The 15,022-nt window shown below is 43.2% G+C and overlaps 1 long non-coding RNA gene across 1 annotated transcript; it reads right to left on the reverse strand.

Annotated features, from left to right (window-relative positions):
* Positions 1 to 14,212: 14,212 nt before the first annotated feature.
* LOC116668612 lies at positions 14,213 to 14,926 on the reverse strand. Its single transcript, XR_004325833.1, has 2 exons — positions 14,503 to 14,926; positions 14,213 to 14,408 (listed from the first exon to the last, which is right to left on the reverse strand). It is a non-coding gene; the product is annotated as an uncharacterized LOC116668612 (long non-coding RNA).
* Between the last annotated feature and the right edge of the window lie 96 nt (positions 14,927 to 15,022).

Genomic DNA, 15,022 nt, shown 5'->3' on the forward strand with positions numbered 1-15,022 from the left:
TGGAGAGGCAACATATGCACTATGTGACCCAATTTATATGAAATTCTGGGAAAGGGAAAACTAAGAGATAGTAAACAGGTCATGGGGGAGTTTTGAAATGTTCCATATGATACTGAGTGATGGACATTTGCCATTATGGGTTAGTCTAAACCATAGGTCTGTATGACCCAACAAATCAATTATGTGATCAAGTGAGTGGTAGTGTCACAGAACGGAATGCAGGATGTAACACAGGGTCTGTATTAGAAATGTATGAAAACACTCAGTGATGCTGGTGGAGCAGAAGGTGCCAGCCTCAGTAACTGCAGGAATGAACAGAACGTGCAGACTAAAGGGAAAACATACTGCACGTAAACAGTGGGGTCTGTAAGATCCATCCCACAGGGGCAGGAGCTAAGCATGCTCAAACCACTCATCTGGAGCAGAATGAGAAATGAATTGAATGGGTGGAAGCTGGTGGGAACCAGGATTCTACTGTCTGACTGGGAGTTACAGATAAGCAGAGGGGGAGATGTACACTGTCCATATGATAATGGATCAAGTTGGAGGCATCAGTATAAACCCGTCTTCTGCTTAATATGAATACAGACATTTCCACATAGAAATCTTTATAATTAGGAGTGTATACTATTGGGGAGGGGGAAATTTCACTCTCTCTCCCTCTTGACTTGTTGTGGCTGGACTAGTAATAAAACTAACATAAGACTGAGCCACAGGAGAAAAAGAAATTTTAATTCTGACACACACAATTCTCATAGAAATGAGAAGAAGTAGTGAAAACAGACAGATTTTATACATCTAGAGAACTATAAATTTCTTAAGAATTGACAGCCCAAAGAAATGTAGCTTTTGGGTATTCAGTGAAGAATCTAAACAGAGTTTCAGCTTGGGGTGGTAAATTAAAGAAGTTACAAGTTATGTCTATATGCGCCTCTGAACCTTTCATGTGTTACACTTATTTCCTGCTTTTAGGGAGATAGATCTGGGGTCACAGTGTCCCTCTTGCTTTGGCCATTTCTAAGTAACTTAAATTTATAACACTATGTGGTTGTGGCAGATTGGGGGGGGGTGCACGGTGCTCCCTGAGCAACAACAATACACTAAGGTGGGAACACACGCACACACTTCCTTGCACTGTCAGCTGAGAACATTTTCCTTCCATGTGTAAACTCTTAATACCATTCTCTAATTAATGGAATCAGGACTCTTTGAAAAAACGGCTTATACTAGGACTGAGACAGTCAATATGAGCCAGGATAATCTTGAATCTTGTATCAGAAAGTAAGGAAGTACCAGGAGGGAAAAAAACCCAAAAATATGGAATGACCTCAAAGGAAACAGGAGCCAATGAAAGAGTTCTCAATAGCCAAATCAGGAATAAACTGAGCAACCAAACCTGTGGTGCTGGATTATAACCAAAAGATTAAAATAAATATCCAGGTGAAGTTAAATGATGACAGTTATTTTTTTTTAATTTTAATAAATGGGATTGAATAGAAACCTATGCAGAAGAAATCCTAATAATCCATGACATCCATCAAGGAGGTGGAGTTAAAGCCCCCTCTCCTGAAGTGTCGGTTCCACATGGCAACCTCCTCCTGTTTAGGTCAAAAGCAAGGAAAGCCTGAGATCCCACTGCTGGGCACGTATGCAGAGCAACACTCTAATGTGAAAAGACACATGCACTGACTAATCTTTTTTTACCACAGTGGGCAACATTAAATTGGGGGAAAATTTGTGTTTTCAACAAATGGCGCCAGGCAATTGTCTATCCAGTGAAACTTTTTTCATTTCCAAGAGAAATGAAATTGGACCCTTGCTTCAAACCGCATGCAAAATTACCTCAAGATACATACAAAGCTTAAATTCAAAGAGTGGTAAAGTGACAATCAGCCCTCATTTGCTGATTCCACATTTGCAGAATCAGTCACCTTCAGATAAAATAATAATAATAATTTGAGAAAGTTCCATAAAGAAAAACTTGAATTTGTGGCATGCCAGAAACTATTTAAATAACATTAAATAGTTTTAATTAATATTTTTATTATTAATTAAATAATATTATTTTATTATATTATTTTATTATTAATTAAATAATATTGTCTTCACAATTATTTACGTATCATTTACATTGTATTACTTATTATAAGTGATCTCGAGATGATTTTAAGTATACAGGAAGATGTGCTTAGATTATCTGCAAATACTACACCATTTTATATAATGGATTTGAACACCGACAGATATTTAGTATCCACAGGGTGTCCTGGAACCAATACCTCACAGATAGAGAGTAAAGCTGTATAAACTCTCAAAGAAACAATGGGGATAAGTCATCACGACCCTGGATTTAGCAATTTATTTAGATCTGATAGCAAACACAAGCAAGGAAAGAAAAAAATAAATTGCCTTTCATCAAAATTAAAGACTTTTGTACATCAAAGACACTATCCAGAAACCGAAAAGACAGTACACAAAATCAAAGAAAATATTTGCACATTATATACTTGAAAAAAAATTTATCAAGAATATATCAAGAACTTTTACAACTCATAAAAAGACAAAACAAACCCATTTTTTAACATGGTAAAAAGGATTTTTTAAACATTTTTTATTGAGTTATAGTCATTTTACAATGTTGTGTCACATTACAGTGTAGAGCACAAGTTTTCAGTTATACCTGAACATACGTATATTCATTGTCACAATTTTTTTCGCTGTGAGCTACCACAAGATCTTATATATATTTCCCTGTGCTATACAGTATAAACTTGTTTATCTATTCTACATATGCCTGTCAGTATCTACAAATTTTGAACTCCCAGTCTATCCCTTCCCACCCACACCCTTGGCAACCACAAGTTTGTATTCTATGTCTATGAGTCTAACATGGTAAAAGGACTTAAATAGACCCTCCTCTATATGTAAAGTAAAAAAAAAAAAAAAGTCCAGTATATTCTATATATGTATTTACATGCAATATAATGTATATCTGCAGTCAAACAGTAATAATTCTACTTAATAAAAGTGAAAAAGAAAAACACCAATAAATAAATTAATTTAAATAATTAAAAAAAAAAAATAGACCCTTCTCCAGACAAGACAAATAGTCAACAAGCACATGAAGGGACGTTAAAAATCAGTCGTGATGGAAATGTAAGTGAATACCATAATGCCATACCCTTTCAAGCACACTAGAAGCCCTACGATCAAGAAAACTAAAAACAACAAATACTGGCAAAAATGTAGAGAAATTGAAACTTTTAAACATTACTTGAAAAATTGGAAAATGGTACAGCCCATGTTTCCAGTTTGTCATTTCCTCAAAAAGATAAAAAATATAGTTACCTTATGGTTCAACAACTTCACTTCTACATATAGATCCCAAAACATTAAAAATAGGTATTCAAACAAAAAAAAAATGGTGCACAAATATTCGTAGCAGCACTATGCGCAATGGCCCCAAAAGTAGAACAATTGAAATGTCCACCAAAGGCTAAATAGATAAACTAAATAGGGTATATCCATAAACTGCCATATTATTCTGCCATATAAAGGAATACAATGGTGCAGCCACGGTGGAGACCCATAAAGGAGTTCCTCAAAAATTTACACATGGGGTTGACATGTTATCCATCAATTCCCAGTTCAGACACATCTGTCCAACCACTGTGTCCCCCTTTTACCTTGGAGCTGACGGGCCCCTCACAGGACTGTGACCATGCTGCTCCCCACACCCCAGGAGGCAGCCCCACCTTCCCTGGTTGATGACCCCAGACACCCAGGGCCTCCCAGTCCCCCACTTTCCTTGTGCCCCAGTGACTGTTAGCTCCTCCCCCAGAGTCTATGGCCAGTCCCTACACTAAGGATGCTGGCCCCCACAGGCCTGACGCTGGACCAACGCGATCTTGTGCCCAGCTCCTCCATCAGGCCCTGACAAAGCTCCTGCCCCCATGGTGCATCTCACATCACATCCGAACTTTCTGAAGCATCACTGAGATAATGACCCTCTCCCACCTAATCCCCCAAAGTGTCCCCACTCTGGCTGGGCTGTCTGCTGGGAGAGACGTCCGCCGGGGCCCTCAGAGTCCCCAGCACCCCGACTAGGCTGCTGGCTCCCGGGTTCCCTGACACTGAGCACCTCAGCAGGCCAGGTGACACAGCCTGAAACCCCAAAACTGCTCACCTCAGGAAGCGCTGGCACTGCAGCTGCTCCATCAAAGAGAGCAGGGAAGGGCTCCCCAGCTGAGACACAGTCTTTACTCTAAAATCAAATCCCTCTCACAATGTGGGCAAGAAGTTGTCTGTGAACTAAGTCCCCACTTCTCCAGTCTTTGACTACTGAATAAAGCTTGTGCTGCATTCATATCAGCTTGTCTTGTTTTTGGCTTCCAAACCTGAACTAGCATCTATTCCACACTTTCTTTTAATTATTTTAATTCTTGTCCTTTTACTAACAAGCATTATTGAAAATAACCTGCTGAAATGAAGAGTCTTTGTCTTGTATTTATTACCCTGGTCCTGTAAACTGGAAAAGGAGAACATATCTCCCTGAGACTCCAGAGAGTCTTCACCTGCACTCCAGCTCCACCTTCAGCTTCCAAGTTTGAGGTTCCACTTAAACTATTCCCTGAACAGCTTTCTTACCTTGTTCCTTGAGTGCTATCTCTAAGGGCTGTGTGAGCGTGAGAAAATGACATCATTAAAACGAACATCACTGTGTACCTTGTGCATTACATGCCCTTCCACCCACAGAAGCGCAGTACAGATGCTTCGGATACGTAACACTGATATGTATAATCGGGAATTAATCAGCTAACCCACGTGCATATGCATGCAAGTCAGCCTATCGCTATTACAGGACACAGTAAACAGTTCAATCCATATTAGATTCCAGCCCATACAAATATTCACAGGGGTAATTGAACAGATTGATATTACATAGAACTATGTTTATTAATCATACTACCACACTGAGTCCAAACATCTCCTGTCAGCATGGTTATGGTAACCGATAACCAGCGCTTAATCATCAAGCCTCGACAAACCTGCCTCTCTCCTCATTCTGAGCCCATGATCCATGGGAATTTCTGTGAAAGAACTGTAACTGGCATCTGATTCTTACTTCAGCACCCTCTCACATAAAACTGCCAACTTTCCCCCTTGAATAAGACATCTCAATGGCATTTTTCACAGAAATAGGGCAAATCACCCTAATATTTGTGTGGAACCACAAAGGACCCCAAATAGCCAAAGCGACCCTGAGAAAGGAGAATAAGCTGGAGGAGTCTCCTTCCCTGACTTCACACTACAGCACAAAGCTACTCACAAAAACAGCGTGGAATTGGTACAAAAACAGTGCGGAATGGGAACAAAAACAGGCACGTGGAAAAGAGGAACAGAACAGAGAGCCCAGAAACAAAGCCACACCGATGACATCAGTTAAGGTATGACCAAGGGGCTGAGACACACCAAGAGCAAAGGACGGTCCCCACAAGAAGCAGTGCTGGGAAAACTGGACACCACATGCCATCTACACCACACACGAAACTTATAAAACCTGGTTTTCCACACCAAGCCCTTCCTGGTCATATGAACACCACCACCACCACCCCCCAACTCCAAGCCATCAGCCATGCACAGGAAGCTTCTTTCCACTTTTCCTCACCTGTTTCTCCCAGCAGTGCCTGAGTCTCAGGAAACCCAGCTCCTGTCTGCATGGACACTGCCCTTTTTGACCCTGAAGCCACAGCCCGGGTGGGTCCCAAGGAGACTAAGCTCCTGCTGCATAGACATTGATCACATCAATACCACGCCAAAAAAGCAGAGAAGACATCAGATTTCCTTATAGAGGCCAACCCTTAACCAGATCCACTTCAACCAAAGTGCCGATGCTAATCGCCCTTCTAGGAGTCCACATGTAACTCAGAGGCACTGTGGGAAGATTAGGACCCACTGGGTCTTGGGTGTTGTGAATGACCTGGATGTTGTCCAAACAGGGCAATTTCTGAATTCTAGTTTTCCACAATAAATCATCAAAAAAAAAAACTGTTAGAACAAATTAATCATTTCAGTAAATCTACAAGGTAAAAAAATCAATACACAAAAATTAGTTGTCTTTCTATACATTAATAATGAAACGTCAGAGAAATTTTTTGAAAAATCCCATTTACAATTGCATCCAAGAAATTACCTAGCAATAAACTGAATCAAAGATGTGAAAGGCCTGCACACTGAAAATTCTAAAACACTGAAGGAAAGAAACTGAATAGACAAAAATAAATGAAAAGATATCCTGTACTCATGGATAGAAGAATTAATCTTGCTAAAATGTCCATTTTATACAAAGCAATGTTCAAATTCAAAGCAACCCTGCTCAAACCACTATGCCCTACACTAGAAAATAACGGAACGTTGTAAACTGACTATACTTCAATAAAATAAAATAAACTTCAGTGGCATTTTTCACAGAAACAGAACAAACAATCCTAATATTCCTGTGGAAACACAAAGGACCCTGAACAGCCAAAGGGATTCTGCGAAAGAACAGGCTGGAGGCATCTCCTTCCCTGACCTTCACACTACGTTATGAAGAAACAGTCACCAAAAAAAGTGTGGAATTGGCACAAAAACAGGGACATGGAACAGAGGAACAGATAGAGAGCCCACAAATAAAACAAGGAATATGTGGTCAATTAATTCCCAAGGAAGGAGCCAGGAACCTGCACCAGGGAAAGGACAGTCCCCTCAACGAATGGCGCTGGGAAAGTTGGACACCACACGCCGAAGAAGGACACGGCACACTCTACACCACACACAAAACCTGACTAAAACCCATGGCTTCCCACATCCAGCCCTTCCTCTCCCGGGGCCTCTGAGCAGGGACTCCCCTCAGGAGTCAGCCCCTCACAGGAAACTTCTCCTCACTTGTCCTTTCTTCTCACCTCTCCCTCAGTGCAGAACCTCCTGTTGGGTCCTGAGAATATTGGGCTCCATAACCCCCTGTTGTCCTGAAGCCCCAGCAGGTCCAGAGGAGATGCAGCTCCAGTCAGCTGCGCAGGAAGCCAAGGCCTCAGACATAACACAGGTGTGGGAGGCGGGCTCTGGGCCCTGCCAGCCAATGGGAAAGTGTGGACCCAGCCGCCCTCACAGCCAGCGGGGGGTGGGGTGGGGGGTGGGCTGCCCTAAGGGTGGCTCTGCTCAGTCCTTCAAACTGGAAATGCAAACTGAAATAGAGCCAAATATTCGTAATTTCTCACAAACTTTACAACTTACAACAAATTCTCTCAAATTTATTTTTACCCATTTAAAATCCAAAACTATCAAAATTATAGAGATAAAGAAGACATTCTAAATGACCTTGGGTTTGGTCACATAGATTATGCCCTTTGAGTTTTAACACGCAACACAAAAAGCCAATCCACAAAAAAAGTAATGATTATGGACTTTATAAAATAAAAGATCTCTACTCTGAAAGCCCTTATTCAGAAAGCCAAAAGACAAGCCACAAATTGTGAGAAAAATATTTATGAAACATGTATCTGATAAATGATTTGGATTCATAATATACAAAGAACTCTAAAATAACCCCATGAAAATGGGTAAAGATCTGAACAGACACTGGGTCCAAGGAGACATACAGATAGTACATAAGCATACAAAAATATGTTCAGATTCATACATCATTTAGGGAATTACAAATTAAAATCACAAGATAACATGGCACACCTGTTAGAACTGCTAAACTGCAAAAGTACAATACCACGGCAGGTGATGAGAAACAACAGGGCTTTCCCTCGTTGCTGGTGGAATGTGTGCACAGCCACTTCCTAAGACACTTTGACAGTTTTTCCCAAAGCTAAACAAGTCTCACCTTGGGATCCAACAAGCCTGCTTTCCAGTAATTAGGCAACTGCTTTGAAAAACTATGTCAAAACACAAACTGGGATGCAGTTATATGCAGCAGCTCTGCTCATAATGGGTAAAAACTTGACATCAGGATGTGCTTCACTAGACGAAGCATAAGCAAACTGGGGTACATGTATGTCAAGAGGAGCAGAATGAGCCACCCCAAAACAGGCCTCTTTGGCAAAGAATTAGTCTGGTCTAACTATCAAAAAAAAAAAAAAAAAAACCATAGAAAACTAAGTAGAGGTTGCCCATCTGGGAGCAATATTTACATTTCTTAGGAAAATCTACATTTGTAAGGGTGTGTCCATCTTTGTACCAGAAATAAAGAGCTGATTAAACCTCAATTAACTCTTGCCAGTTGAGAAGTCCTGACTTAAATCTGCATAACAAACACACCCTTGTTTACTGAGCTTTCACAATAACCTACCTTAACCTGACTTCCTCCCTCCCCAAGGCCTTGCTTCTGTTTTTAGCTGAAGATCCTATTTAAGGTGATACCTTTGGCCATTTCAGAGAGAGACCCAGTTGTCCTGGGTGTCTCCCCTGTACACAGGAGGTACACATGTTATTAAATCTGTTTGTTTTTCTCCCTATAGTCTGTCTTATTGGGGGGGGGGGGTCTCATCCAACAACCTAGAAGGGGAGAGGGAAAACTGGTTTCCCTCCCACACACACGTAATGGAATGCTCCTCAGCAACAGACATTAAACCATCAACCCACGGAAAGACACGGATAAATCTCACTTGTATGTTACAAAGGGAAAGAATCCAGTCTGAGGAGGCTGCACACAGTAGGACCCCATTTATGACAATTATGGAAAAGGCAAAACTGTACATGAGCTGATCATGGAGTGGGGGTGGGGGGGTAAAGTATTCCATGTGATATTTTAGGATGGACACCTGTCACTATGTGTATGTCGAAGCCCAAAGGTCAATCATAATCTATTCAAATTTGGTTGTTTAGGGTGCAGGAGTGTCACAGGATGGAACACTAACTGTGACAGAATCTAACTGCATTGGAAATAGGTGGAAAAATCTCAGTCGGTGGTGGGGCAAAAGGTGCTGATCTAAGTTAACTTTGGAAATGAACAGACTTATTCTACAAAGGTAGAATGGACCATTGTTAAACTGTGGACTTTGTATTATACAGTTCTTTCTGGGGTGTAGTAGCTAACAATTCTGAAAGCACTGTGCATGTAACCTGCAAAAGAGAAATGAGTTGACAAAGGGCAGATGGTGGGAGCCAGGCTCCTCGCTGTGGGATTGGGGAGTCACAGATAAGCAAGGGGAGAGCCTCATACTCCTGGATATGAGCTTCCTGGGCAGATGGTGTGGGGAATAGACAGGGATAGGGGAAGGCACAGGTCCTTACTCTTGGAAGGCCCTGCAGATGGAAGAACTTCACACCCTTTCCTTCCCCCCATACCTGCTGGAAACACTCAGACTTCCAAAATCAGCTGGTTGCAGGTTTTAAGACATTCTCACCCCCACACAGATAAAGGAGCAATGAGGATCTTGCACTACCCAGAAGCTGTCCCAGAATCCAGGCCCTAGAGGGTGGACCCAGGACGGGGTACCTGGATCTCTGACCAGCAGGTGAGAGCAAGGAGACCAGTCCTGAGGGCAAGGGTCTCCTGAAGTCTGTGAGCCCGATGCCCTGATGGGGTTCAGTCCCTGTGGGGACATGGGTGGGGCCTGCAGTGGTTCTGTTTTCCACCTGAGCCCCTTGGATGAAACCTGAGCAGCACTGCGCTCAGGTGTCTCCTGGTAGTGTTTCAAACTGACACAGCAGCTTTACAAAAGAACAGGAGAGTGAAACTAAGCACCTGACAGCAACCCCTCTCTGGCTCTCAGCTGCTTCCATCAGGACCACAGTCCCCTGCACAAGATCTGCTATAACCCACCTGCCCTGACCCAGCCTCTCCCCTTCCACCCTGGACCCCTCTCCCATGCCAGATGCTTCTGTCCAACCACTGTATCCCCCTCTCACCTTGGGGCTAACAGGCCCCTCAGAGGACTGTGATCCTGTTGGCCCCACACCCCAGGAGGCAGCCCCGCCTTCCCTGGTTGCTGAGCTCAGACACCCCAGGCCTCCTAGTGCCCACCCACGTGAAACCCGTGTGCTGCTGGGTTTCTGGCCAGGTGAGCTCCATATCCTGGGAGGAGCCTGCGAACAAGCGTCCTCACTTTGCTGCTGGCACAGTTGTTTAGCTACTGGCCCATGGGCAGTGCTGGGATGAGATGAGAACCAGGAGATGTTCCAGGTCTCTGAGCCCTGCCCAGGCCCATCCAGACTGACCAGGTCAGTAGGTGGGGTGCTGGCTGCTGTGCTGTATGAGGGTGGCCCCATAAGTACCTCCTGTTTCTTCTACCCTACACAGCAGAGGCCTCCAGAGGGCAGAGCAGACAGCCTGCCTCAGTGGGTAGAAGCTCCTGGTGACCCTACAGGGGACCTGGAAGGGAGGGACCAGGCAGGAGGGGAGCAGGGACCCAGGCAGAGCCATGGGGCTTGTGGCCTGAGGGGCCTTTCTGGGTCTGAGCTTGGAGTGGACAAGCAGGAGTTGAGTGTGACCCAGGAAAGCTGCCCTGGTGAATGAGGCTGAACCCACTTTAGGGTGAAAAGCCTCCTGGATGACCCTAAAAACAGGATTATTAGATGAATCCTACTAAAGGAAGACTTTGTAACATGAGTCCTGCTGAAGAGAAGGTTTTGCAAAGCGAATCCTCCTAAGAGGAGGCTCTGTGAGCTGGCACCCCTCAGAAAGAGGATGTACAACTTGCTGGGGGCCACCCTGGGCAGGTGGTGGGCACAGACTCCACTCTGTGGCCCCACATCTGTGCTTCTGGGTGGTCACTTGGCTCCTCAAAGCCTCAGCTTTCCAGTCTGCTCGGGGAGGGATGGCAGTGTGGATTAACCAGTATTTTGCTCAGAATAGGGTAGAAAGGGGTCTTGTGGAAACTTTGCAGAACACTGTCTTTAGGGGAATCACAGGCTCTGTTTCCTGCAGGTGTTAGTTTAGGGTCAGGAGGGCAAATCTGAGTGGACTTGCAACAGATCCTGGGGATGGGCTCATTTCAGTGGGTCCTCTTGTTCCCTGAATCTCAGAAGGGGGAGGCTCCAGTGGGCAGTGGCAAGTTCATCCCATACCTGGAAGCATCCAGACCTCAAGGCCCAGTGGCCCCCGGGAGGCGGGCAGGACAGGCCAGCCTCCCCCTCAGTCCCCTCCTTCTCAGGACATGCAGGGTCCAGACTGTCATCAGGGAGAAGGATGGATGGAGGGAGGTGGGTGTCCTATGTGGGAAGCAGCTTGTGTAAGAGAAACAGTCCTTAATTTATGTCTCAATCATTTTTATATTTCTTGAGATGCATATTAATGCACTAGTTTGAATTGAAAAATTGCCTTTTTTCTGCCAGAAGTAAGTCTGATTTTGGCCACTTCATTTAACAATGTGCAATGGGTGTGCCATCGTGATTCTGCGCAGATTTGGAGTATGTGCAGAGGCTCAGTGCTGTTATTCTATGTACACATATGACAAAGCCCAATGCCACTTCAGTGGTGTTTGGGGTCCTGCTCCGCAAAGGCTGTTTAGACTGTCACTTCCTGCTGCAATTGTAGCTCACTTGCCTCCACCCATTCACTCCCTTCTTCAGGTTTGGCACCTGGAATCCACCGTAAGTTGAGAAAACACCCAAATTAGTTGTTAAGAAACGTGTTAAATAAAAACCTTAAACTAGACCTAGTTTGAAAGCCTGTAAGGCCTCATTTTACTGGGTTTTGTGAGTTATTTCTGCTTTCTTTGGTTGCTTTCAAGTACTGAGAAGCTTTAAAAGGGCATGATTTCAATAATTGAGAGTTTGTTTGCATTATTCACCTTTAAGTATTTACATATTCTATTACTACAATAGCTTTGCTTATGTAATTTCGATTCAAAATAATGGAAGAAGGTCTTTCGGTGTTTCGTTATTTTGTTGTTGTCTATTTATAAAGAAAACACCCATGAAAAAGACCCAGAATTACTGCCCCATCACAATCTAGATTTTGGCCCCCAAAAGTTGCACAGTGCTACAGGTTTGTTCAGAGTTCAGTTGGGATAATCAACTCATTTGAACACTTAAGAAAACAAAGTAAAGCACCCGTTCAAATTACAGCCTGCATCCACAGCAAGCCTTATCTCTAACAGTGAATTTCACAACAGAAGGTAAAAAGGCCCCAGAGGCATCATAAAGAAAAGGAACCCAGAGGTATCCACACACTCCACAACCACCTCTAGATTGAAGGGTCCCCCTTCTGCAGATAAATCAAAGGAACAAGTACATGTTTGTACACTCATATTTCACTGACAGATCCCTCCAAGACATCTCATCTTCACCAAATACAGAAATAAAAACAGGTATCTTGCTACCAGTCTTGGGCTCTAACCTGTTCTTTAACTGGAAATTGTGTGATAGGAATAATAAATTAAACTGCCTTCCAGGAAGTGGCCTCACAAATAACAACAATAAAGGGTTGCAAGTTATTATGGTGATGCTGATACAACAGCAACACTTTCAATAAAATTATTACAAGACCTTCAAATACAAACTACAGAACTCCATATATGCCCAAACTAAATTTCACAACATAACTTCATATTACAGTTAATGATCTCACAAGTTCTTTTAAAAGAAAAACCTGATGTTCAAAGTAAAGATCTCAAATATTTGCAAATGATGCAACTGACAAGGGCTTAATTTCCAGAATATACAAACACCTCAAATAACTGAATAACAACAACAACAACAACAAAACAGCAACAACAACTCAATCAAGCAATGGGCAGAAAACCTAAACAGACATTTCTCCAATGCAGACATACAGATGGCCAATAGGCACATGAAAACATGCTCAATATCAATAATTAACTGAAAAATGCAAATCAAAACTACAATGAGGTATCCTTTTACATTGGTCAGAATGGCCATCATTAAAAAGTCCACAAATAATAAATGCTAGAGATGGTGTGGAGAAAAGAGAACCCTCCTACACCACTGATGGGAATGTAATTTGGTGCAGCCATTGTGGAAAATAGTATGGAGATTCCTCAAAAACTAAAACAGACTTACCCTATGATCCAACAATCCCACTCCTGGGCATATATCTGGAGGAAACTCTAATTTGAAAAGACACATGCACCCCAATGCTCATAGCAGCACTATTTACAATGGCCAAGACATGGAAACAACCCAAATGTCCATCGACAGATGACTGGATAAAGATGTGATATATATATACATTATACATATATGGCATATATACATAATGGAATATTACACAGCCATAAAAAGAATAAAATAATGCCATTTGAAACAAAAATGAACTTATTTACAAAACAGAAACACACTCACAGACAGAAAACAAACTTATGGTTAGCAGGGGCAAAGGGCGGGGGAAAGGATAAATTAGGAGTTTGGGATTTGCAGATACTACTATATATAAAACAGGCAACAAGGTCCTACTGAGACAGGAAGGAAGAGGGCAGGGCACAGCCACTCAAGGAATGACAGCAACCAAAATGGTGGAAGATTCACCTCCTAGTTGGCCTTGAGGATTAAGAGGTTTGATTTCTAATAGACCTTCAGCTTCATTATACGCTCATTGTAACAGCATGATCAAATAACATGCCCGCAGGCGCCATGACAGACCCAAGGCTAACCGCAAAAGGCCAAAGAATGCACGGTGGCCCAGTCCCTGGGAATCCCAGCCCCTTCCCCAGGGCTGTTAGATTGATTGCACCCGTAGGCTTGTGAAGCTACTGAGACCATAAAAAGTGACAACACCATGCCTAGTGGTCCTTTGCACTTTCTATCCCCTTTGGAGAGGGCCTGCCCTCTGCCTATGGAGTGTGTACCTACTTTTACTTTAACCTGAGCACCCAATTCCCACAACTCTTTCCTTGCCTGCCTCTTGCCTTATACTCTATGCAGTATGTATCTCTCTAAATAAATCTATCTTAACTCAACAGTGGCTTGCACTTGAATTCTTTTCTGCACAAAGCCAAGGACCCACACTTGGCAGGGCACATCCCAGGGGCTCAACCGAGACCTGGGACTCAGCCCTCCTCATGCCCCACATCCTGCATCACTACGGTAAAGCACAGGGAACTATATAATCAGCATCTTGTAGTAACCTACAATAATACAGAATATGAGAAAGAATGTTTCTGTGTATAACTGAATCAATATGCTGTACACCAGAAAATAACACAACAGTGCAAATCAATCATACTTCAATTTTAAAAAATCTCATGGCTACGTTCACACCTGCCACTTAAATCGTGTTTTTATTTGCATTTTTCTTATTATTAAAGCTGAAGGTTTTCCTCTTTATTGGACATGTCGGTCTTCTTTTGTAAATAAGCTGTTTGTGTCTTTCCCCTGTATTTCTCAACAGGGTTTCAGCATTTCTTTTTTTCATAAATTTTCAGCCAGGAGATTAGAGTTCATTTCAGAGTTGGGCCCTGGAGGATGGGAAGCATTTGCCTGGGTAAGGTGAATGGTGTTCATTTATCTGCAGTCCCGTCACCCACTCCCCTCCAGTCCCAGTGAGTTTACCGTGAACCTGGGCAGGTACGCCCTTCAATTCCAGGCAGGTGCCTCCATCGGGGAGGAGTCCACGGAGCTCAGGTAAAAGATACTAGAAAATTTTTTAGCCTTTAATTTTAAGTTTTCTTTTAAAGCTGTTAAGTCAAAATTATGGATCACCTTGCTAAAAAACAAAAACCTGCAAATTTCCTAGCATGCACCCGTTACTGTTTAAGACTATTTACAGAAATTAAAAGGATGCAAGATCTTAAACTTGGGTAAAAGTGAGGATAAAACAAAAACCACAGGGATAGACCGGAGATGCTGCAACGGAGGCAGAGTGGAGGCCGCTGGCTCACACAGCGACCACGCGCCAGCTGTTCTCCTGGCGCAGCACCGTCTGGGCCGGGCGCTTGGGATCCGCGGAGATGTTAGCCTCAAAGGACCCGAAAAACAAGCAAGTCCAAGACCCTGAGCAGCCGAGGGACCGCAGGCTGCGGCTCGGCCCCTCCACCCAGCGGGAGGCGCAACGCCGAGGCCCGCCCGGCCC

Source organism: Camelus ferus, chromosome 14 (assembly GCF_009834535.1).
Source record: "Camelus ferus isolate YT-003-E chromosome 14, BCGSAC_Cfer_1.0, whole genome shotgun sequence".
Lineage (NCBI taxonomy): Eukaryota > Metazoa > Chordata > Mammalia > Artiodactyla > Camelidae > Camelus > Camelus ferus.